This window comes from Phacochoerus africanus, chromosome 2, assembly GCF_016906955.1.
Source record: "Phacochoerus africanus isolate WHEZ1 chromosome 2, ROS_Pafr_v1, whole genome shotgun sequence".
NCBI lineage: Eukaryota > Metazoa > Chordata > Mammalia > Artiodactyla > Suidae > Phacochoerus > Phacochoerus africanus.
In genome coordinates, this window is record NC_062545.1 from 246,034,390 (window position 1) to 246,060,261 (window position 25,872).

Consider the following 25,872-nt stretch of genomic DNA (forward strand, 5'->3'; position numbering starts at 1 on the left):
CAGTGATTGGAAGAACATTAAAATGGCTAGATAATGAAAAATTAAATGACTTAAATTATAATTGTCTAATACTAAGAAATAATTCAAGTAAAAAATTATCATCAAGAGATCAAATAGTAATGGAACAAAGTTTGATAAAACTTATCAATAGATAGGACAATTATAAGAAATTGAGAGTAAGAGGTAAGAAAAATAATTCAAAATGTGCCATATTAGGATATTAATGTCATATTGCTAGATTATATATAGTAAATAATATAACCATATTTGATAAAGAAAAGTAAATTCAAATATATTTTATAAAAGTTTATGATTATTCATTAGTAGAATGTAACTTTAAAATCAATGGGCAAAAATTTCAAATAAGCAATATAAATATTACACATATTAAAAGACAAAATTAAATGAATAGCATCATGAATGTGAAAAATTAAGAACCAGAAATAAAATATAAAACTAAACTTGCAAGGACAAAAAAAAATGATAAGAAATTTTAATTAGCACATTTTATATTCTCATAACTTATCTCTCAGTATGAAACCCTTCATAAAACAGAATTATGTAGGTGAAATTATGCCCCTTTTTGAGGTAAGGAAATTTAGGCCCCAAGAAATTCAATATATAAAACTACTGAGCTAGAAGTACCGGAACATATTGAAACAGGGTCTAAATAATTCCAGTGCCTGCACTCATAGCCACTGTACTCTGGTTCTTTATTTAAGCTGTTTAAAATCTAAAAAAAAAAAACAAAAAAAAACAATGACAATTAACTGGTTAGCTGCAAAATATTTGGCAAATGTTGACAAGATGGATATCAATAACACAAAAAATGTTATAAGGGCTAAGTTACTTTACTATCATGTAAAATTGGATTAAAATAGAAAATTTATGCAAGTTTACTTTTATACTAATACAGTATTACATTGATAGGTAACAGTCGTTTAATGTTATTTTTCTGGATATAAAATTAATAATATGGAAAGCTATAAAATGTAGCTAAAGAGAAACTGACAAAAATATATTTCTTGGAATTTCAAACACATTTTCAATAAAACACTAAAGTAGGCACAATAAAACTACAAAAATTTAGAGAGATAAAAATATTAAATGAAATGTACATATAACATTCCAACATTTTTTTAGGATGCTACCATTGCTCTTCTATGCCTATAGAGGGATTGTTCTTCGCAAAGATATAAATATATAAATTATCACAAGATATTCTCTATTTTGTTTATATGCTGATATAACCTCATAATGCCAGAAGGACCAAATTTCTTTGGAATTGCGTTTTCCCTCTGTCACTTCTTTTGTTTATTTCCCAAATTCTGAAATCCAGTTGGTAGGTAAGCACATATTCAAAATAATATGAAAAAAAAAAAAAAGAAAAAAAGATGGGGAGTTCCCGTCGTGGCGCAGTGGTTAACCAATCTGACTAGGAACCATGAGGTTGTGGGTTCGGTCCCTGCCCTTCCTCAGTGGGTTAACAATCCGGCGGTGCCGTGAGCTGTGGTGTAGGTTACAGACGCGGCTCGGATCCCGTGTTGCTGTGGCTCTGGCGTAGGCCGGTGGCTACAGCTCCGATTAGACCCCTAGCCTGGGAACCTCCATATGCCATGGGAGCGGCCCAAGAATTAGCAAAAAAGACAAAAAAAAAAGAAGGAAAAAAGAAAAACAAAATAATATGAATTCCCATCTTTTCATCATTTTTGTATTTTTCCCTCCACTTACTGTTAGAAAATGTGACAGGCTGCGTAACAGAGTATAAGCACTATGCTTACTTATACATATCTCCATATCATACAATGTACTTTGAAATTCTTGAGGGTCTGATTCCCATTCTATTACAATTTCCACACCTTAGTATAAAGCCCAATATCTGGAATATACCAGGGCCTCAGTGATCTTTATTTTTGCATGTATCTAAACAAAAGTGTATGATTATTAATTGAAATTATTAAAATCTATTATCAATTTGGGGATTTTCTTCTCAATTTAAACCAGAGTACAAAGAGTTTTCTACTAAGATATTGAAAGCATTAATCCTTCTAATTAACATCATGAAAATCAAAGCAAATTGATTTAGATAAATCCAAACCCACAATCTGCACAATTTTTACAAAAAGAATATTCCCATATTTCATACATTTTGTGAATGAGGATTGTTAGAAATCAATTGTATTTGGGGTACTTTCCATAATAACTTGCAGTTCATATTAAAAAACAAAAATAAAAAAACCTACCATATGTAAACCAAAAGCACACCTGCTAATGTCTAAAGAGGGACAAGCATTAGATAGTTGACTACAGCACTTGACCTATTTCTTCTAATTCTGACGTTCTGTGATTTTTAAAATCCTTTTTACGAAGAATTTGTTTATTCGCTTTAATATAATTAGAAGGCTTTTGCATTCGCTGATGCTGTGAACTTTCACCGCCAAAACACATGCTGCTATTGATCCACTCTGCCATTTATGAGCATAGTTTGATTTTCCTTGAATAAAAGAATGATCTTGTGCTAATCATGTCACACAATTATATCCAGTTCATGTTTTGGTCAAATATGTTCATGAAACAATTATGAGACTGAGCAGTACAGTATGAATCTATGGAATTCAGAGACCTCAATCACCCTATATAGAAATACAATACGAAATTTAGCCACAACGATGTATACCCTAGTATATTTCAAATATATAAGCTGGAGGAAAGACAAAAGAAGTTTAAGGGAAAAAAGGTAAACTTCTTATATAAAAGCAACCAGTAGAATATTCAATTTATTGAATTTTAAACCCCCATATATTTTAATTTCCTCATACATTAGGATGGTATATCTTTTTAGTAATGTCTTCATGAAAAGAAATATTTCTCCCTCACACAAAGGAACAATAGAAAGTAACATCACACATTGTAGTGAGTATAATTTTAATCTGGAGTCTCTTCAATATTAAAAAAACCTCCTATTTTCCTTTTGTAGAACAATGTTTAAATTAATATAAAATATTTATCATTATGTGTAAAATGTTGAAGAATAAATGTCTATTTTTTACTCCATATACAATAAACATTTTTGTTTGTTTTGCTATCTTGCTTAAAATAAAATAGTAACAACACTGCCTCTGTGTATACTCACCACTTGGTTGAGTAGGTCAAGTTAGAATCATATGATTAAGTAGACTTACAGCTCCACTCAATGTTTGCAGGGCTCTTTAAGAACATTTCATATGCATTTTACATGTATTTAACCTTCATGATCTAATTTATTATTTTTAAATATAGGCAACAAGCAAAGATAACTAAAAGTCTATAAAATGGCAAAGCTGTAATTGGAATCCAATCTAACACAGTAAGATCACTGTGTTTACAATTGGCTTGACTTGCTTTTATTTTCATAATGAGCTCATAAAATAAGTAAAGTTGCTATTATTTTAACCTTTGACTTTGACAAAATTAGGGTCACATAGCAAAAAGATGGACTCAATAATATGAACTAAGTCTGCTTACAACAAATTCAACTTTTCCCTGTATCACCCAAGATTATTAGCAAGGCTCTCCATCTCATTCTTCCTTCACTCATTACCTTTCCTTCCTTTCTTCGTCTTTCTTTATCCTTTTATCATTTTTTCTCTCCCTACCCCTACACCTATTTTCAAGAGATTCTGAGAGTATAATATGTCATAATTCACTTTTCTCTCCTATAGGAAGAAAATGGACTTCAAATTGAAAAAGATAACATTAAGTGAAAATAGAAATGCAGCTATGAGAGAAAAAAGTGAGAGTTAAAACTTTCACTTTCCAGAAGCCCAATAACTTCCAGTTGAGTTAAATGATAGAATTCTGAAAGTGGTAGTTAGACATACAAATGATTAAACTAAATTGCTGAGTCTAACTCAAAGTATTGATTAAAAGACCCTCACTTTTGGGGAAATGCAGAATATTATGGTAAGTAGCCTTTCTCTGATTTGAATAAATTTTTATAATTTTTGATAAACATATCTTTGTATTCCATAAAGATGAAACCAATATTATATCTACAGGCTATAGTAACACATATTTAAATATACCACTTTAAAAATATCACCATTGTGGTGATCTCAGGCTGAGCACTGACCTAAGCCTGCCATCCAGGCTAACATAAAGAAAAATAAGAGCTTGCTATGTATACCTGTTTACAAGCATATTCTTACCAGACCATATGAGAACTCTGCCTGAAGTGTATGCAAAAGAACCTATCAATGCAGTGAATTAGTCTAGGGAATGAAACAGCTCAAAAGTTGATCGAGTGAAACATGCAATAACCACAGCATCTTTCCAACATCATAAGATACTAAGGCTCTAGAAGACAGACATTCCTTAATCATCCTGACTTCTCTGATACTGTTTTAGATGGTCTAAATTTCAAACCTCAAGTGAGTTACCCCAAATGCTTAGTATGCTGTTGAGAATGCAAATGATAAAGGTCTTAGTGCATCTTATCTGAGATACAGCTTATTCCTGGTAGTGTATAAGCCAATGTAGATAATGAATGGATTATAAAAGATAGTTCCAGGGAGGTGTGAAGAATAGACCAGTGGAACAGACAGATTCATAAAGCGCAATTAAGAATTTCTTGATGTCTATAAACTTATTTTTGAAATTTTTTAAAATTGTGAAATAGGTGAGTCCAGAAATAGTGGGGGGAAAAAAAAAGGAAAAAGAACAATGAGCAATTCCCATATAGAAATATCAATTAGAGAATAAAGTTTAATTTCAGGAATTCTGTTGGTTAAATACCCTTTATAAAACATATGCAAAACAAAGCATTCTATTATCCTTATTAATAAAGAGATTTCAAGCTCACAAATGTCTTAGAAAGTGTGGTACATGGTCTTTTTGCAAGTTGGGGCTGACTACACACTGTAGAGACTTTAAAAAAGCAATGAAGAATTCCCATCAAGGCGCAGCGGAAACGAATCTGACTAGGAACCACGAGGTTTCGAGTTCGATCCCTGGCCTCGCTCATCGGGTCAAGATACAGTGCTGCCGTGAGCTGTGGTATAGGTCACAGACTCAGCTCGGATCTGGTGTTGCTGTGGCTATGGTGCAGAATGGTGGCTACAGCTCCGATTTACACCCCTAGCCTGGGAACCTCCATATGCTGCAGATGCGGCCCTAAAAAGACAGGAAAAAAAAAAAAAAAAAAAAAAAGCAATGACTCCAGCTTGCTCACACAGTAAAAAAGCTGTCTTTCATATTCTTTTAATTAGAGTAGACGTTTCTCCCTTGATACTTGGAAAGCCATAATGAATTTCTGATGATGGTTTAAAGTGTGGAACCTTGGGAGTAATTGCCCTCAGCAAGAAAGCCAAAATCATGTGTCAGTAACAAAATTAACATAACATTATGTGTTCTTCATGGTATTACTACTAACTGATAATAAAACCTTATTAGAGATTCACTGTGTATGAAAAACTATAAAAGATTTTATCATTCTGTATCACAGTCACATTTACCATTTATTTACAAGAATTTGCCAAGTACTCTTCATTTATCTTTTCTAAGTATGGGTCAAATATTATTTTGCCCTCAAAGAAATGATGAGGAGCTAGGTAGTGCTGTGAACAAGATGTTTTAATTCTCGGAAGAGCAGAGTTTCTTCATTACTTGACTTTCAAAATTAGGCAAGATACTAAAATGTAAGGAATTACTTCACATCTGATGGAGAAAAAGTCAACATGCAAATCATGCTGTAGAATATTACCTCAACCTTTCCTCATGGAAGATAAGCTCAAGACCTACTTGGTCATGCTATTTGTCCTAAAGTTCAGTATCTCTGGATGATGAGAATGACGTGTGACTTGCTGATCTCACTCATCACTTTCAGACATCTATTCACATTTTAATTTTTCTATATAATTTATTCATTTTACTTCCTTCACTATATTTTCAGTGACTATAAAGCAAAATCTTCATTCATTTTCTTACTATAGGCATTTATGTTGTTTTTAATTGTTTCCTAATAGAGACCATATCTATGAGTTCTTTTGTCCTCCTTATATGAATATACAGAATCAGCTTGTCTTGTTATAAAAGGAATTGCAGCTAAAGAAATGTAATAGACAAAAATGTGATCACTTATTTCCCCATAAATCATAAAATTAACTTGGTATTATCCACAGTAAAGACTACAAGACTGCTAAAATTTGTTAAAAGAAAAGGAAAGAGGCAAGACAGTAAATAGTTTAGGATTTCCTCACCCTATACATCCCTATTGCTGGTAAATTAAAGATTTTTAAAATAAAAACAGGATTGCTGCATATATGTTAATTATGTAAAAAAGCCACTTTTTTCAAAAATGTTCATAATGACACTGTGGAAAAATCTCTGAATAGGTAGCAAAATAAATTACAGTTGAGTGCTTTCAAGTTCTGGGTAAACACATATTCTGATAGAATTAACTACCAAGTTAACAATAAACAATTACTTAGGAACCATGAGAAAGCGTGAAGGCCTAAAGTTCATTAACCAAGAAATACTCCTAAGTAAAACTTACTAAAATGCAACCAGCTTCTTTCTAACCTGTATAGTCTGAGCACAGTATAGTCTATTTTTCTTTATTCTAATATAACAAACACAATCATCATAAGATTGCTATCACACACGAAAACTCTAAGGCTGGAGAGGGGAAACAATGCAATGAAATAGGTTTTTGGAAAGGAAAGCAGTTTGCATGAGTCATGTGCAATTAAACCAATCCCATAGTCAAAGGACAAATTAGTACAATAAACCCCAGGAGTGGAGACCTGATTATCTGTGAGTTAGTGATGTGTGAGATGAAATATTCAAGGGGTGATGTGAAGTGTAACCCTTAGATAAAAGCCAAGAGCACTCACGAGGAGCTTCTAGTGATTTAATGGATAGTAAAATCTCACTTAGAGAGTCTAGTGAGGTGAGGAACAATATATGGTGATTTTACTAAATACTGTCAATATTTATAGTGAAGTTGTTTATTCATGGGTCAAGTTACATAGTACATAGTTTTAATCTCCTTTTAAAGTAAAACTTGGAAACAATACATTAAATATTATTTTGGTCAGAAACCCTGAGTTTTGTCTTGCAGATGCTGTTCAAGGCAACCCAAGGGAGAAAGGGTGTGAATGCTGACATTCAGTCTTTTTGCCAAGCCATGTATTCTGGCACAAGGCTGCATACACTAAAAAGAGGTGCCTTTTTATAATCATCACAAAAATGCCATATGAGCTAAGGTTCACCTTATGTAATTTTTGCCATCACCAGCATGATTTCAAAGTCACTTTCTATTGCTAATCAAGTATTAAAAGGTAAGAGTTTAGAGAAAAGATATTTGTGATAAGGCTAGGATATCAAAACTGTCATTATAAATTTATTTATAAATTAATGAACAATTATATCATCTGAAAAATGTCATTTATTCTAAACTTCTAAACAACATTTCTAAATAATGGCTTTATAGTTTCATCTTAATATTCTACCAATGCCTCAATTCAGCAAAATTGAAACCAAACTTATTATTAACCAACCCAAGCTGCTCATCCTATTTTTTAATGTAAATAATCACATTTTATGTCAAATAGTTTAAAACTCCACCAGTGTTGCTTACTCTTTCCTCTCACATCCATTTGTCACTTTCCTAGGATATGATGTCTTCTTAGTGCCTCTTTAATTCATCATGTACTTACTGCTACTAGCATATTTCAGAGCAATAGCTCTAATTTTGTCTGTTCCTAGGTCAAACGTCTTTAATGGCTCTTCATTCCCTGCAAAACTACTTTTAAACTACTTGCCCTGATATCAAAGTCATCCATAAACTGCCCTATCCTGCCATTTTCAATTTCACTTTCCAGTATTTACCCTAGAGAAGCTATTTTCCCATAGATAAGCCATGTGGAAAATGCCTTACTCAAAATGTTTAATACCAACACATTCCTCTGAGTCCCAACTATCTTCCATGCACTTATTTTAAATAATGGTTTACTGAGATTAAATGCACAATCAATTCACCTATTTGATTTTTACTATATTCACAGAGTTGTACAACCATCACCGCAATTCATTTTTATCACACTGAAAACACTACACCATTAGTAATCACTCCTCATTTCCTCCTAATTCCCCAGTCCTAGGCAACTATAATGTATCCTCTGGACACAATCTCATTGACACTCATTTTTACTCCTGGCTTTTTGATTATAGCCATCTTAGAGGGTGTGAAATAGCATGTGCCTGTGGTTCTGATTCTCATTTCTTTGATAGCTAATGATGTTAAGGATCTTTTCATGCACTCACTGACCATTTACATACTTTTTCTGAAGAAATGTTGAATGAGAGCCTTTGTAATTGTTTAATTGGGTTACTTTCTTTTATTGTTTTAAGAATTCTTATTCTACATACAAGGCTATTATAAATTATTTTCCCATTTTGTGGGTTGTTTTACCCTCTGTAATAATATTCAATTTATTATTTTTTTGTTTTTTAGGCTCTGTGTTATATTTAAATGGCTTTACATAATTCAAGGTTATAAAGAATTATGCATTTTCTTCTAAGAGCATTACAGTTTAGTTTTACATGTAGGCCTATGATTTCTTTTGAATTCATTTTTGTAAATGTGAGGAAGAGATCTCACTTCATTCATTTGCTCAAGAATACCCATTTTTCCCAAAACCATTTGTTGAAAATATTTATCTTTCCTCATTTCTTAAAACCCTTGACAAAATAAATTCATAAATATGAGGGAGTATTTATAGATTATTAATGATATCCCATTTATCAATATGTTTAATAGGTCTGTACCACACAGTCTCGATTATAGTAGTAGTTTTGAACCTGGGATATGTGAGTTCTCCAGCTTTGTTCTTTTTCAATATTGTTTTGACTCTTCTTCACTCCTTACATCTCCATACGATTTTAACGTTCAGGGTTGTCAATTTCTGCAATGAAGTCATATGTAATTTTGATAGAGATTGTGTTGAATCTTCAGATCAATTTTGAGAGTACTGTCATTTTAACAGTATTGAGTCTTCTGATCCATGAACATGGACTGTCTTTCAGTCTAGGTCTTCTTTAGTTCCTTTTGACAATGTTTTATAGTTTTCAGAGGATAGGCCTACCTCAAAGATATTGTGAGTTCTGCTCCAGACCATTGCAATAAAGCAAACATCATGATAGAGCAAGTCACAATTTTTAAAAATTTCCTAAGGCATATGAAAGTAATGTTTACACTATATTCTAGCATTATGCATAAAAAATGTACATATGTTTACTTTAAAAAAACTTTATTGCTAACTACTGCTAATTATCATCTGAGCCTGCAGTGGGTCATAACTGTTTTGTAATAGTAACAGTGAAGGTCACCAAACACAGTTTGACATACTATAAGAATTATTAAAATGAAACACAAAGTCACAAAGTGAGCAAATGCTTTTGGAAAAATGGTGTTGATAGACTGCTTGATGCAGGGTTGCCACAAATCTTCAATTTTTAAAACACACAGTATCTGTGAGGAACAATAAAATTAGATGTGCCTGTTTAAGTTTTGTCCTTATTCTTGTTAAATGTATTTCTAGGTATTTTATTCTTTTTGATGATACTACAATAAAATTATTTCCTTACTTTTAGTTTTGAATTTTTCATTGCTACTGTATAGAAATATAACTGATTCTATAAGAACTCATTTGTTCCAATATAATTTTTAAGGTGAATTCCTTAGGAGTTTCTATATACAAGATTATGCCACCTGCGGATACACATAGTTAAATGTCTTCCTCTCTGATCTGAATGTTTTTTGTTTTGTTGTGTTTTCCTTCTTAAATTCCCTCGCTAGAACCTCTAGTTGAACAGAAGTGATGAGAGTGGACATCATTTTTTTGATCCCAATTTAGAAAAAAACATTTCATTCTTTCAAAATTAGGTATGCCATTAGGTGGGGGTTTTCATACATGCCTTTTATCAGGTTGATGGAATTTTCCTTTTATTCATACTTGGTTGAGTGTTTTATAAAAAGGGATATGGGGTCTTTAATAGTTTTTTCTTAGGATCTACTGAGATGATCACGTAGGTTAAAAAAATTTAGTCCATTATTACATTGATGTGGCATATAGTATAACTTGATTTTTAGATGTTACACCAAACTTACATTCCTGGATAAATTCTACTTAGTCATAATTTTTAATTTATAAAAGTTTTGCTGGATTTTGTCATCTATAATTTTGTTGAAGATTTTGCATTTATATTCATGAAATATTGAAATGTAGTTTTCTGTGTATTCTTTGTCTGGTTGTGGTATCAGGGTAATACTGGCCTCAAAGAATGAGTTGAGTTCACTTGCTTCTCTTCCAGTTTTTGAAGTATTTGTAAACAAATTATAGTAATTATCTTTCAAATGTTTGGTAGAAATCACCAGTGAAGCCATCTGAGCCTGGGATTTTACTGCATGGGTAGTTTTTGAATAATAATTCCACATCCTTACTTATTGTAAGTCCATTGAGGTTGTATATTCTTTCTTGAGTCAGTTTTAATAGTTTATGTCTTTCTATTAATTTGTCAATTTCAATTAAATTAACTAATTTAATTAACCAAACTTTTAAACACAATCATTCACAGAATTCTTATATAATATTTTAAAAAAATTATTGTGTAGAAATTTCCATTCTTTCATTAACTTTGACAATTTGAATTTCATTTTTTTCCATGAACAAAGTAGCTAATTCTATGTCAAATTTATTGATATTTTCAAAGAATCAGCTTTTGTTATTTTTATTTTCCCTATCATTTTCATTGTCTTAATAATTAATTTCCATTCTGTTGTTTGCTTTAGGTTTAGTTTGTTACTCTAATTCTCATCATATACTAACTAGTGTTAAGGTAGAGGTGTCAGGAAGCAGGAAATGCATACACATTTTTTTAGGGGTCTCAACTGATAACTGATGCCTCTAATTTTTGCTCATTTATAGTGTCTAGCTATGATTCTAAAAACTCTAAAGGGAGTTGGGAATTGTAATCTCTACTGGGAAGTCATGTACTGAGTTAAAACTTGAGATTACATTATTACAAAAGAGAATATAGAGACCAGTAAAAAATAATAGGTAAGATCAAGAAAGTAATAGATATTACTAGGATTATTTTACCAAATGAAAGGTTGGGAAAATTATTTTCTTTCTGCTAAGAAATACTAGAATATATTACACAGAGGAAATATAACCACAAACAAAAATATGACAGAATATGCTAATTTTGCTATGAGACTACCACATTAAAATAGATGGAAGGAGTGGGATGGACTGGAAATTTGGGGTAAAAAGATGCCAGCTATTGCCTTTGGAATGGATAAGCAATGATATCTTGCTGTATAGCATCTGGTCATTTATGAGGGAGGATAATGTGAGAAAAAGAATGTATATATGTATGTGTGACTGGCTCAACTTGCTGTAAAGTATAAAATTGACAGAACAGTGTAAACCAGATATAAAGGAAAAAATAAAAATCATTTAAAATAAAAAAATAGATGGAGAAAATATGTAAGAAATACAGTGTATTGGATTTGTGACTATTACTGTAAATTACCAATTAGATCAATTATATTAAATGAACTAGATTGAAAATATCTTCTACAGCTATACAACTAAGGATAAACACATAGTCGAAAGAACCATTATAAGCCTAAAATTGTTGAAATATTAAATACTATTGGTTCAATCATAATAAATATGTTTTATTGTTACTCTGAGTATGTTTTTACCAAATAAACTTCTGACACTCTGCAATTCTCACATTAAAAAAATGATTAAGAAGTTTCTCTCATTTCAAACCAGAAATCATTGTTGTAGAAATGACTGCATTATTTCTATTCACAAAAGCAGAAACCCATTTATTTTTATTTCCCAGATAAATTCTAGGTAGTGTATTTTATTATACCATAGCTCTTTTTATTTTTTTATTATTTTATGTTTTTAGGGCTGCACCTGCAGCTTATGGAAATTCCCAGGCTAGGAGACAAATTGGAGCTGTAGCCGCCAGGAATACACCATAGTCATGCCAGATCCAAGCCTCATTTGCAACCTACACCACAGCTCACAGCAACACCGGATCATTAACTCACTGAGCGAGGCCAGGGATTGAACCTGCATCCTCATGGATACTAGTCAGATTCATTTCCACTGTGCCACTATGGAAACACTCCATAGCTCTTTTTAAAAGAACTTATGAGTCAAATAATAATAATATATACAATTGCCTCTATTTAAATATAATATTTTCTTTCATTTTAAGATGCTTTTCTTAGTCAACTGCAGCTTTTTGTTTGCGAAATATTTTGAAGTCTTCCTTTTCACATATTTTTTCATTGGGATTTTAATTGATTTTAAAGTTTTATTTGCTAAATATAGCTGATATATATGATATATGATATCATATATATCATATATACATATTCCTCAGCAAACACAACAATGGGGTCAGAATAAAAGAATGAGCTAAGGTGCATTACTGCATTATTTATAACATACAGAAAAGTCAAAATGGGAGTTCCCATTGTGGTGCAGCAGAAACGAATCCCACTAGGAACCATGAAGTTGCAGGTTCGATCCCTGGCCTCGCTCAGTGGGTTAAGGATCCGGCGTGGCCGAGAGCTGTGGTGTAGGTCACAGACGCAGCTCAGATCTGGCATTGCTGTGGCTCTGGTGTAGGCCGGTAGCAACAGCTCTGATTAGACCCCTAGCCTGGAAACCTCCAAATGCCACAAGTGTGGCCCTGAAAAGACAAAAGACAAAAAAAAAAAAGTCAAAATGTCTAGTTTAGAGAAAAGGGAATCCTTGTACAATGTTGGTGGGAATGTAAATTGGCCACTGTGGAAAACAGCATGGATGTTTCTCAGAAAACTAAAAACAGAACTAGTATAAGATCCAGCAATTTTACTCCTGGATATATATCCTAAAACAAAAACAAAAACAAAAACAAAACACCAATTTGAAATTATACATCCACTCCAATGTTCATAGTATTATTTATAATTTCCCAAGACATGGAAACAACCTAAGTGTCCATCAACAGATGAATAGATAAAGAATATGTATTTATACAATGGAATACTACAGAACTACAGAAAAAAGTGAAATTTTGCAATTTGCAATGACATTGATGGATTTTGAGGGCATTATGCTAAGCGAAATAAGTCTGACAGAAAAAGATAAATACTGTAAGATACCACTTATATGTGGAATCTAAAAAATATAGCAAACTAGTGAATGTAACATAAAAGAAACAGACTCACAGACACAGAGAACAAATTAGTGGTTGTTATTGAGGGGAGGAGCAATATAGGGGTCAGAGGTACAAACTATTGGGTGTAAGGTAGGCTCAAGAATGTACTGTACTGCATGTACCACATATGGAATATAGCCAATACCTGTAATAATTATAAATTTAAAGTACCTTAAAAATTGTTTAAGAATAAAACATATTTAAAAAAAGGGGAAGGGAGAGGGGAAATTATAGAATAAAAGAGACTTAAGAGATGTAATAACTAAATGTAACATGTAGACTTTGTTATGATCCTGAGTCAAAAAATTAGCAATTCTAAGACATTACTAAGGATGACCAGAAAAATTTAAATATGGACTAAGTATAAAAAATATTATGAATTATTATTATTAATGTGATAAAAAAACATTTCTGAGTTGTTACAGGTGCACACTGAAGAGTTCACAGATTTAAAAAAAAATATCTACTAATTCTTTAAAATACTCCCAAAAATAGCGTGTATGAAGAATTCGTGGGAGTTCCCATCTTGGCCTTGTGGTTAATGAACCTGATTAGTATCCATGAGGAGGTTGATTCGATTCCTGGCCTTGCTCAGTGCGTTTACGATCCAGTGTCACCGTGTAGGTCGCAGATGCAGCTTGGATCCTGCATTGCTGTGGTTGTGGTATAGGTCGTCAGCTACAGCTCTGATTTGACCCCTAGCCTGGGAACATCCATACGCCATAGGTGTGGACCTAAAGAGACCAAAAAAAAAAAAAATCCATGGAATGAAACTGGCAAAACAGTGATATGTATTCAAGTTGCATAGTGAGACATGAGGGTTACTATAGGTTTCTCCCTCCTAATATGCTAGAATTTTTTCATAATAAAAAGGTTTAAGGAATGAAAACAATTGTAAATAAATAAAATGATACCTAGTCCATTTGATCATCCTTCTTCATTGAATTTTGAAAAATTGGCATATTTGTGCTAGAAATTTTCCTTAGTTTGTTATACATATCTTTCAATATCAGTCTGATTTCTATTACTTTAATTTTTTATGATTTTTATTTTCATTATAGTTGATTTAGTGTTCTGTCAATTTCTAATGTGCAGCAAATTGAGCTAGTCATATAAATATACATATTTTTTTTCTTAAATTATCCTCCATCATGTTCCATCACAAGTAACTAGATATAGTTCCCAATGCTATACAGTAGGATCCCATTGCTTATCTGCTCCAAATGCAATAGTTTGCATCTATTAACTGCAAAATCCCAATCCCTCCCCCTTGGCAAACACAAGTCTATTCTGCAAGTCCATGAGTTTATTTGCTATGAAAGGGTTCATTTGTGCCGTATATTAGATTCCATATATAAGTGATATCATATGGTATTGGTCTTTCTCTTTCTGACTTACTTCACTCAGTATGAGAGTTGCTAATTCAGCAGCAAATGGCATGCTTATTTTTTATGGCTGAGTAGTATTCCATTGTGTATATATACCACATCTTCTTAATCCATTCATCAGTCAATAGACATTTAGGTTATTTCCATATCTTAGCTATTGTGAATAATGCTTCAATGAATATACAGGTGCATGTATCTTTTTCAAGGAAAGTTTTGTCTGGATATAGGCCCAAGAGTGGGATTGCTGGGTCATATGGTAGATCTATATTTCATTTTCTCAAGTACCTCCATCCTATTTTCCATAGTGGTTGTTAACAATTAGCATTCCCACCAAGAGTGGAAGAGAGTACCCTTTTCTTCACACCGTCTCAAGCATTTGTTACTTGTAGACTTATCAATGATGGTCATTCTGACCGGTGTGAGGTGGTACCACATAGTAGTTTTGATTTGCATTTCTCTAATAATTAGTGATGTTGAGCATTTTTCATGTGCCTATTGGCCACCTGTATATCTTCTTTAGAGACATGTCTAGTCAGGTCTTTTGCTCATTTTTCAATTGGGTTGTTGGGTTTATTGCTGTTGAGTTATCTAAGTTGTTTCTATATTTTAGATATCAAGCCCTTGTCAGTTACATCATTTGACACTGTTTTCTCCCATTCTGCAGGTTGTCTTTTTTTTTTTTTTAAAGTTTCCTTTGCTGTGCAAAAGTTTGTCAGTTTGATTAGGCCCCACTGGTTTATATTTGCATTTATATCTGTTGCCTTGGGAGATTGACCTAAGAAAAAATTTGTACAGGTGATGTCAAAGAATGATTTGTCTATGTTTTCTTCTAGGAGTTTGATGGTACTTTGTCTTATGTTTAAGTCTCTCAGCCATTTTGAGTTTATTTTTGTGCATGGTGTGAGGGTGTGTTCTAGTTTCACTGATTTCCATATGGCTGTCCATTTTCCCAGCACCATTGCTGAAAAGATTGTCCTTTTCCCATTTTATATTCTTGCCTCCTTTTTTTGAAGATTAATTGATCATAGGTGTCTGGGTTTATTTCTGGGTTCTCTATTCTGTTCCATTGGTCTGTATGTCTGTTTTGGTCCCAGTACCATACAGTCTTAATTTCTGTGGCTTTGTAATATTGCCTGAAGTCTGGGAGAGTTATGCCTCCTGCTTGGTTTTTGTTCCTCAGGATTGCTTTGGCAATTCTGGGTCTTTTGTGGTTCCATTTAAATTGTTTGATTGTTTGTTCTAGTTCTGTGAAAAATGTCATGGGTAATTTGATAGGAATTGTATTCAATCTGTAGATTGCTTTGGGTAGTAAGGCCATTTTTCCAATATTAATTTTTCCAACCCAGGAGCATGGAATATCTTTTGATTTATTTGAATATACTTTAATTTCCTTGATTAATGTTTTATAGTTCTCAGCATTTAAGTCTTTCACCTCCTTGGTCATGTTTATTCCTAGGTATTTAATTTTTGGGGGTACAATTGTAAAAGGTATTGTATTTTTATATTCATTTTCTAATATTTCCTTATACAGAAACGCAACTGATTTCTGAATGTTAATCTTGTATCCCACGACTTTACTGAATTTGTTGATTAGTTCAAGCAGATTTTGGCTTGAGTCCTTAGGGTTTTCTATAGATAGTATCATGTCATCTGCATACAGTGACAATTTTACCTCTTCCAATTTGGATACATTTATTTTTTCCGTTTGTCTGATTGCTGCATCTAGGACTTCCAATACTATGTTGAATAAAAGTGGTAAGAGTGGGCATCCTTGTCTGGTTCCATATTTTAGAGGGAAGGCTTTCAGATTTTCTCCATTGAGTACTATACTGGCTGTGTGTTTGTCATAAATGGCTTTCACTAAGTTAAGGTGTGTTCCCTGTATACACACTTCGATAAGAGTTTTTATCATGAATGAATGTTGGACTTTGTCAAATGTTGTTTCTGCATATATTGAGATTATCATGTGGTTTTTGACTTTTCTTTTGTTAATGTTGTGTATGACATTGACTGATTTATGTATGTTGACCCATCCTTGTGAACCTGGGATGAATCACACTTGGTCGTGGTGTGTGATCTTTTTTATATGTAGTTGAATTCAGTTGGCTAAAATTTTGTTAAGAATTTTTGCATCTATATTCATCAAAGATATTGGTATATAATTTTCTTTTCTGGTAGTATCTTTCTCTGGTTTTGGTTTAGGATGATGGTGGCTTCATAGAATGTCTTTGGGAGTGTTCCTTCTTCTTCAAACTTTTGGAAGAGTTTAAGGAGGATGGGTGCCAGAGGCCAGCTCCGGCGGCCAGGGAGTGAACACTTTTTCCAATCAGAGATGGACGGCATTGGCAGAAATGTACAATATGGACACAGCCTCTTTGTCCCTTCTTTCAGGGCGCTGGACTGCTCAAATTTTATTGACATAAGTGGTTGATTATATAGACAGCTTTTCATTACAGATTACATCACAGTGTTAAAAGTACATTGGTTAACTTTTACATGGTACAGCAGCTATACATCACGTTCTAACATCTTTGTCTTAACTAAATTTAGTAAGTACAATTTCAGGGCAGTTAGGTACAATACACCATGTGGAAAGGAGGAGACTCAGTACAAACCATCCCATGGCCAGCAAGTCTCCACAAGTTGAAGAGGTCACGGACACAAGAATTTGGCATTCACAAATCTTGTTTTTAGACTGGTGCTTATCTTTAAAGTGTTATGGCAAGGAGACAGTGTAAGAAAATATAAACTGACTTAACTAGCTATCACTTAAAAGCTTCTATAACTCATAGCTAGGTGTCTTTTGATCAAGAATAATATATGTCTAACTTCTGTGAACCTCATTAAAATCCTAACTCTAAAGTTTACTGTATGACTAGTTAGTAAATAAACACTATGTTTTAATTAAGTTGGATTTAAATAGGGAAAAGTCCTTCAGGATGAAATTATGATATTATTGTTGCAACTTTGTTAAATCACAAATCACCACAGGAAAATAAGAATGGAAAATAAGAATAATAAGTAAATAATCAGGAAAGACTGAGGAAAACTAAATAACAAATAAAACAGCAGGAAAGACTAGGTCACCAGAGAAACAGTCCGTGTTCTCTAGTGCAAACATGGAAACGTTTTCCCAGGAAAGCCCCAATTCTTCCCCATCAACATCAAAATGAGAGCTGTGTAACCTGAGGCCTGCCCTTGGCTTGTACCATTCAGGGAGGCTTTCATCCTGACCACAGGTCCACCTTCGGCTTGTACCATTCAGGTGAGCTCCCTTCCTTGGTTAGGAACCTGCCTTTAGGTTCTTCTGCTGTCAGGCAAGGTCCTTTTTTGAGTCCCTGCATTTTTTCAGCTCCCCGTAGATGGGTACAAGTTCTTCTTCCAATGTTTGGTAGAATTCACCTGTGAAGCCATCTGTTCCTGGACTTTTGCTTGTAGGGAGTGTTTTTATTACATACTCAATTTCATTTCTAGTTCTAGTGATGGGTCTGTTCAATTGCTCTCATTTTTCTTGATTCAGTTTGGGTGGGCTGTATGACTCTAGAAAGTTGTACATTTCTCCTAGGTTGTCAAATGTTGGCATATAACTGTTCATAGTATTCTCTCATTTATTTATTTATTTTTTGTATTTCTGAAATGTCCATTGAGATTTCCCCTTTTTCTTTTCTTATTTTCATTATTCGGGTTTTTTTCTCTGCTCTTCTTGGTGAGTGTTGCCAAAGGTCTGTCAATTTTGTTTATACTTTCAAAGAACCATCTCTTTGTTTTATTGATTTTTTTTCTGATTTTTGAATCTATTTTATTGACTTCTTCTCTGATCTTTACAATTTCCTTCCTTCCACTGACTTTCAGTTTTGTTTGTTTTTATTTTTTAATTCTTTTGGGTGGTAGGTTAAATTGTTGATTCCTTTAAGAGTGAATGCCTTCCACACCTTACACACATAGGAAATTTACATCTGACCAATCCTTAATCTATCTAACCAAGGATAACAAGTTACTATAAATAATATACTAATTCTAATGCTCAATAAAACCTGCTTATAAATGCTAAAAAAAGTCTAATTTAAATTCATATAAAGGACATGTACTATATTTAAGTGATAAACCATACAATGGAACAGTAGTCAGAGGATATAACCAGGCTATTTACAAAAGAGTTTAAAATAACCATCAAAAGTTTGAAAGATTGTCAATGTCAATAGTAAACAAAAAATGCACATTTAAACAATAAATTTCCAAACTTAAAATAGAAAAAAGAAACAAAAAAAAAATTCTTACTTCAGTGACAAATGCAAAATGTAACTCTCTTAGCTTGATGGAGTCTTTAATTCAGATAGTCATGTTAGATAGCAATATGACAGCATCTATAAAATTAATAAGGTGAATAAAAACTCATTTATATTTTAAGGTACATGGAATGGAACGTTTTTTTAATTTTAAAAGGAGTTATGTAAAATAACGTTTACTGTAGTATTGCTATAAATGATGAAAATTTGAAGTAAGCTAAGTGCATGTAAGTATAGGAATTAACACAATGTAGTGCTTAAAATGAATAAATAAATCATATCTCTTTGTATATATAAACCATGAACATATAGTTAAAAATAATTTTAAAGAGAGAGGACAAGATGGTGGAGGAGTAGGGGGATACGCTCGCCCTGTCCCACAAACACAACAAAAAAAGCACCTCTACAGAATAAATGACTCGCACAGAACAGCAACCAATCGCTGGCAGAGGAACCTAAACTCCAATAACGGCAAGAAGTTTGTGACATTACTGGACAGAACAGGAGAAAAGAGGAGAGTGAGAAAAGGTGAATCCGAGCGGGACGGGTGCTCCCAAAAGGGAACTGCAGAGGAGAAAGGGATCCCGCACCCTGGAAAGTCACCTACTCAGGGGAAAGATCAAACGAACAGGAGGAATCTCCAGATGCAGAGGAGAGTGTAGCAGTAAGTTGGAGTACGGAAAAGCCGAACAAGAACCGAACACAGCATCTGAACTTCGGGCACAGTCACCAAAAATTGAGACGCCTGGGTGGGGGCTGGGCACCGAGACCTAGGATCCAGAGGTTAGTCCCCGAGAACAGGCTGGGGGGGAGGGGTGGAGCGGAAACTGCTTGGGAAACTAGAAAACAAAGCTGTCACAGAGGAAGGGAGCAATACTCTAGGGGCAGGGAAGTGGAAAGCCGCATCAGAGGGAACCTCGGAGAAGAGCCTGGTCTGCGCCCGTGCTGGGGAGGGGAGAAAAGAAGGGGTGGGTCCCCATAAAATACTCCCCATGCCATAGCAAGCTTACAGGCCTGCCAGCTAGCTGAAAGCTGTGCTTCCCAGTGCATCCCCTCCCCCAACCCCTGGCACCCCCTACGCACTCGCAGGACCTGGGGCTGCCTGCCATCCAGGAGGGCTGGCCTCAACAATTGCCTGAAGCCTACCACCACAGGGGCTGTCCCTACACAGGCTTGCTTGCCCTTTGGAGGGGCTACACTTCCGCAGAGCAACACCAAACACCACCAGCCCCCGAGAAAAGGCCTGCAGCCCAGAAAAGCTAGAAAAAGCCTAGCCAGGCTGTGAATACACCTGCCTAATTCTCGGATGGTTTTTCTGAGTCGGGCTGCCCCAGGGAGGAGCCTCTTGGGTTTTCAGTGGCCCTGCTACCTGCCCAAGCCCCCAGGGGGTGGCGAGAACTAATGGGTCAGCTGCATAGGACTGCCAGCTCCAGGCAGGACCCCCTACAGCCCAGAAAAGCTGCAACAAGCTTGGCCGAGCCGGGAAAAGATCTCAGACGGTCTTTCTGAGTCGGGCTGCCCTGGGGAGGAGCCTCTTGGGTTTTCAGCGGCCCTGCTACATGCCCAAGCCCTCAGGGGGTGCCCCACTCCCGCAGAATAGCTGCTCAGCACCACCAGCCCCCTGGAGGAGCCCCTGAAGCCCAGAAAAGCTGCAACAAGCTTGGCCAGACTGTGAAAAGATCTGCCTACATTCTCAGGCCGTCCTTCTGAGTTGGGCTGCCCTAGGGAAGAGCCTCTTAGGTTTTCAGTGACCCAGATAGCTGCTCCAGCCCCCAGGGGGTGCTGCACTCCTGAAGAACAGCTGCCCAAAACCGCCAACCCCCTGCAAGAACCCCACAGCCTAAAAACACCAGAGCAAGCTCTACATGACCAAGTGAAATCTGCTACCATCCTGGTGTGGACCTCCCAGTCCTGTCTTCCCTCAGGAAGTCCTCCTTTGCTTCAAAGAAACACTGTTAGCCCCATCAACACTCCAGAAAAGCCACACTGCCTCAAAAAAGACTGACCAACATTGCCAGCCCTCAGGAAATATTCCACGGCAGTGACAAGGCAAACACAGCCCGATCACGGAGACTACAACTCCCTCAGGAGAAAGAAAACAACAAGCAAGATGAAGAAGCTGAGAAACCACCCCCAGTCAAACCAACAGGAGAACTCACCTAAAACAGTCAACAATGAAACACATCTCTGCAGTCAGACAGACCTGGAGTTCAAAAGAGAAATAGTGACAATACTGAAGGAATTAAGAGAAGATATGAACAGTAATGCAGACTCCCTCAGAAAGGAACTAGAAAGTATAAGGAGGAGCCAAGAAAAACTAGAACATTCATTTGCAGAGATACAAACTGAACTAAGGGCAGTAAAAACCAGAATGAATACTGCAGAAGAACGAATCAGTGATATGGAAGATAGAATCATGGAAATCACTCTATCCGGTCAACAGACAGAAAACCGAATCAAAAAACTGGAAAGCAATATAAGAGACCTATGGGATAATATAAAGCAGGCCAATCGAGGCATAATAGGAATTCCAGAAGGAGTCGAAAAAGATAAGGGGATGGAAAATATATTTGAAGAAATTATCGCTGGAAACTTCCCAAATCTAAAGGATACTGGGTTCAAGACACACGAAGCACAGAGGGCCCCAAAGAAAGTGAACCCAAATAGACCCACACCAAGACACATCATAATAAAAATGGCAAAAGTTAGTGATAAAGAGAGGATCCTAAAGGCAGCAAGAGAAAAGCAGAATGTTACCTACAAGGGAACCCCCATAAGATTATCAGCTGACTTCTCTACAGAAACACTACAGGCCAGGAGGGAATGGCAAGAGATATTTAAAGTGCTAAAAGGAAAAAATATGCAACCTAGAATACTCTATCCAGCAAGAATATCATTTAAAATAGAAGGGGAAATAAAAATTTTCTCCAACAAACAAAAACTTAAAGAATACTGCAACACAAAACCCAGGTTAAAGGAAATATTGAAAGGGCTTCTCTAAACCAAAAAGAAAGGAAGGAAAGGGAATAAAAAGGAAAAGAAAAAAAAAAGAAGAAGAGGAGGAAGAACTAGGACTGAGGAAACCACAATCAGAGAGCAGTCACTCAAATAAGCCAGCATACAGATTTAATCCTGAACAGGCCTCAAACAAAATAAAATTAAAAAGAAAAAAATAAAAAAGAGTCATCAAAACCATAAAATGTGGGCAAGGGATGTTAGGAAGTAAATAACCCTTTTTGTTTGTTTGTTTGTTTCTCTTCTTAATTTTAATATAGTAATGAAGTGTTTGAACTTACAGGACCATCAAGCTAAAACACACAATTATGGGAAGGGGTTAGCATACTTAAAAAACAGGGCAACCACAAGCCAAAACCATATATTGCATTTGCAAAAAATGACAAAAAAATACACACAAGCAGATAATAACAGGAGACCATCCAACCAAAGGAAAAAAAAAAAGAAAGGAAGAATGGAGAACCATAGAATCAACTGGAACACGAGGTTCAAATGGCAATAAATAATCATCTATCAATTATCACCTTAAATGTCAATGGACTGAATGCCCCAACCAAAAGACACAGAGTAGCTGAGTGGATAAGAAGGCAAAAACCTTCAATATGCTGTCTACAAGAAACTCACCTTAGGACAAAAGATACATATAGATTGAAAGTGAAAGAGTGGGGAAAAATATTTCACGCCAATAGACATGACAGAAAAGCAGGAGTCGCAACGCTCATATCAGACAAAATAGACTTTAAAACAAAAGACATAAAGAAAGACAAAGAAGGACACTACTTAATGATTAAGGGATCCATCCAAGGAGAGGATGTTACTATCATCAACATATATGCCCCAAATACAGGAGCACCCAGATACATACAACAAATATTAACAGACATAAAGGGAGATATTGATGAGAATACAATCATAGTAGGAGACCTTAATACTCCCCTCACATCAAGGGACAGATCCTCTAGACAGAAAACCAATACAGCAACAGACATCCTAAAGGAAACAATACAAAAGTTAGACTTCATTGATATCTTCAGGACACTACATCCAAAAACAGCAGAATACACATTCTTCTCAAATGCTCATGGAACATTCTCAAGAATCGACCACATCTTGGGACACAAAGCGAATCTCAATAAATTTAGGAGCATAGAAATTATCTCAAGTATCTTCTCTGACCACAATGCCATGAAATTAGAAATCAACCATGGTAAAAGGAAAGAGAAAAAACCTACTGCATGGAGACTCAACAACATGCTACTAAAAAACCAATGGGTCAATGAGGAAATCAAGAAGGAAATTAAAAACTACCTTGAAACAAATGATAATGAAGACACAACCTCTCAAAATCTATGGGATGCTGCGAAAGCAGTGCTCAGAGGGAAGTTTATAGCAATACAGGCCTTCATCAAAAAAGAAGAAAGATCCCAAATGGACAACTTAACCCTCCACCTAAACGAATTAGAAAAAGAAGAACAAAAAAGTCCTAAAGTCAGCAGAAGGAAGGAAATTATAAAGATCAAAGAAGAAATCAATAAAATAGAGACTCAAAAAACAATAGAGAAAATTAATAAAACCAAGAGCTGGTTCTTTGAAAAGGTCAACAAAATTGACAAACCCCTGGCCAGACTCACTCAAAAGAGGAGAGAAAGAACCCAAATAACCAAAATTAGAAATGAAAAAGGAGAAATCACAACGGATACAGCAGAAATACAAAAAACCATAAGAGAATACTAGGAACAACTCTACGGCAACAAGTTTGACCATCTGGAAGAAATGGACACTTTTCTAGAATCTTACAGCCTGCCAAAACTGAATCAAGTAGAAACAGACCAACGGAACAGACCAATCACTAGAAATGAAATGGAAGTAGTCATAAAATCACTCCCTACAAATAAAAGTCCAGGACCAGATGGCTTCACAGGTGAATTCTATCAAACATATAAAGAGGAATTGGTGCCCATCCTCCTGAAACTCTTTCAAAAGGTTGAAGAAGAAGGAATACTCCCAAAGACATTCTATGAGGCCACCATCACCCTCATTCCAAAACCAGACAGAGATACCACCAAAAAAGAAAACTATCGCCCAATATCACTGATGAATATAGATGCAAAAATTCTCAACAAAATCTTAGCCAACCGAATCCAACAACATATCAATAAAAATTATACACCATGACCAGGTTGAGTTCATCCCAGGTTCACAAGGATGATGCAACATACGCGAATCAATCAGCATCATACACCACATTAACCAAAAAAAAAAGTCAAAAATCATATGATCCTCTCAATAGGCGCAGAAAAAGCATTTGACAAAGTCCAACATCCATTCATGATCAAGACCCTCGCCAAAGTGGGTATAGAGGGAACATTCCTGAATATCATCAAAACCATTTATGATAAACCCACAGCAAATATAATCCTCAATGGGGAAAAACTGAAAGCCTTCTCACTCCAATCTGGAACAAGACAGGGATGCCCACTCTCACCACTGCTCTTCAACATAGTACTGGAAGTCCTAGCCACAGCAATTAGACAAACAAAAGAAATCAAAGGCATCCATATAGGAAGAGAAGAGATAAAACTGTCACTATATGCAGATGACATGATACTACACATAGAAAACCCTCAGGACTCAACCCCAAAACTCCTTGAACTGATTCATAAATTCAGCAAAGGAGCAGGATATAAGATTAACATTCAGAAGTCAGTTGCATTTCTGTATACCAGCAATGAAATCTTAGAAAAGGAATACAAAAATATAATACCTTTTAAAATTGCACCCCAAAAAGTCAAATACCTCAGAATATGCCTGACCAAGGAGGTAAAGGACTTATATGCCAAGAACTATAAAACTTTCATCAAAGAAATCAAAGAAGATATAAACAAATGGAAAGGTATTCCATGTTCCTGGATTGGAAAAATCATTATTGTAAAAATGGGCATACTACCCAAAGCACTCTACAGATTCAATGCAATCCCTATCAAAAGACCCATGACATTTTTCACAGAACCAGAACAAACAATCCAAACATTTACATGGAACCACAAAAGACCCAGAATGGCCAAAGCAATCCTGAGAAACAAAAGCCAAGCAGGAGGCATAACTCTCCCAGACTTCAGACAATATTACAAAGCCACAGACATCAAAACAGTGTGGTACTGGTATCAAAACAGACAGACAGACCAATGGAAGAGAAGAGAGAATCTGGAAATAAACCCGGACACCTAGGGTCAATTAATCTTTGACAAGGGAGGCAAGAACATCAAATGGGAAAAAGAAAATCTATTCAACAAGCATTGCTGGGAAACCTGGACAGCTGCATGCAAAGCAATGAAACTAGAACACACCCTCACACCACGCACAAACATAAACTCCAAATGGCTGAAAGACTTAAATATACGACAGGACACCATCAAACCCGTAGAAGAAAACATAGGCAAAACACTCTGGGACATCAACATCATGAATATTTTCTCAGGGCAGTCTCCCAAAGCAATAGAAATTAGAGCAAAAATAAACCCATGGGACCTCATCAAACTGAAGAGTTTCTGCACAGCAAAGGAAACCAAAAAGAAAACGAAAAGACAACTTACAGAATGGGAGAAAATAGTGTCAAATGACGCAACCGACAAGGGCTTAATCTCTAGAATATAGAAACAACTTCTACAACCCAGCAGGAAAAAAGCCAATCAATCAATGGAAAAATGGGCAAAAGACCTGAATAGACAGTTCTCCAAGGAAGATATACAGATGGCCAACAAACACATGAAAAAATGCTCAACATCGCTGGTTATAAGAGAAATGCAAATCAAAACTACCATGAGATATCACCTCACACCAGTCAGAATGGCCATCATTAATAAATCCACAAATAACAAGTGCTGTAGCGGGTGTGGAGAAAAGGGAACCCT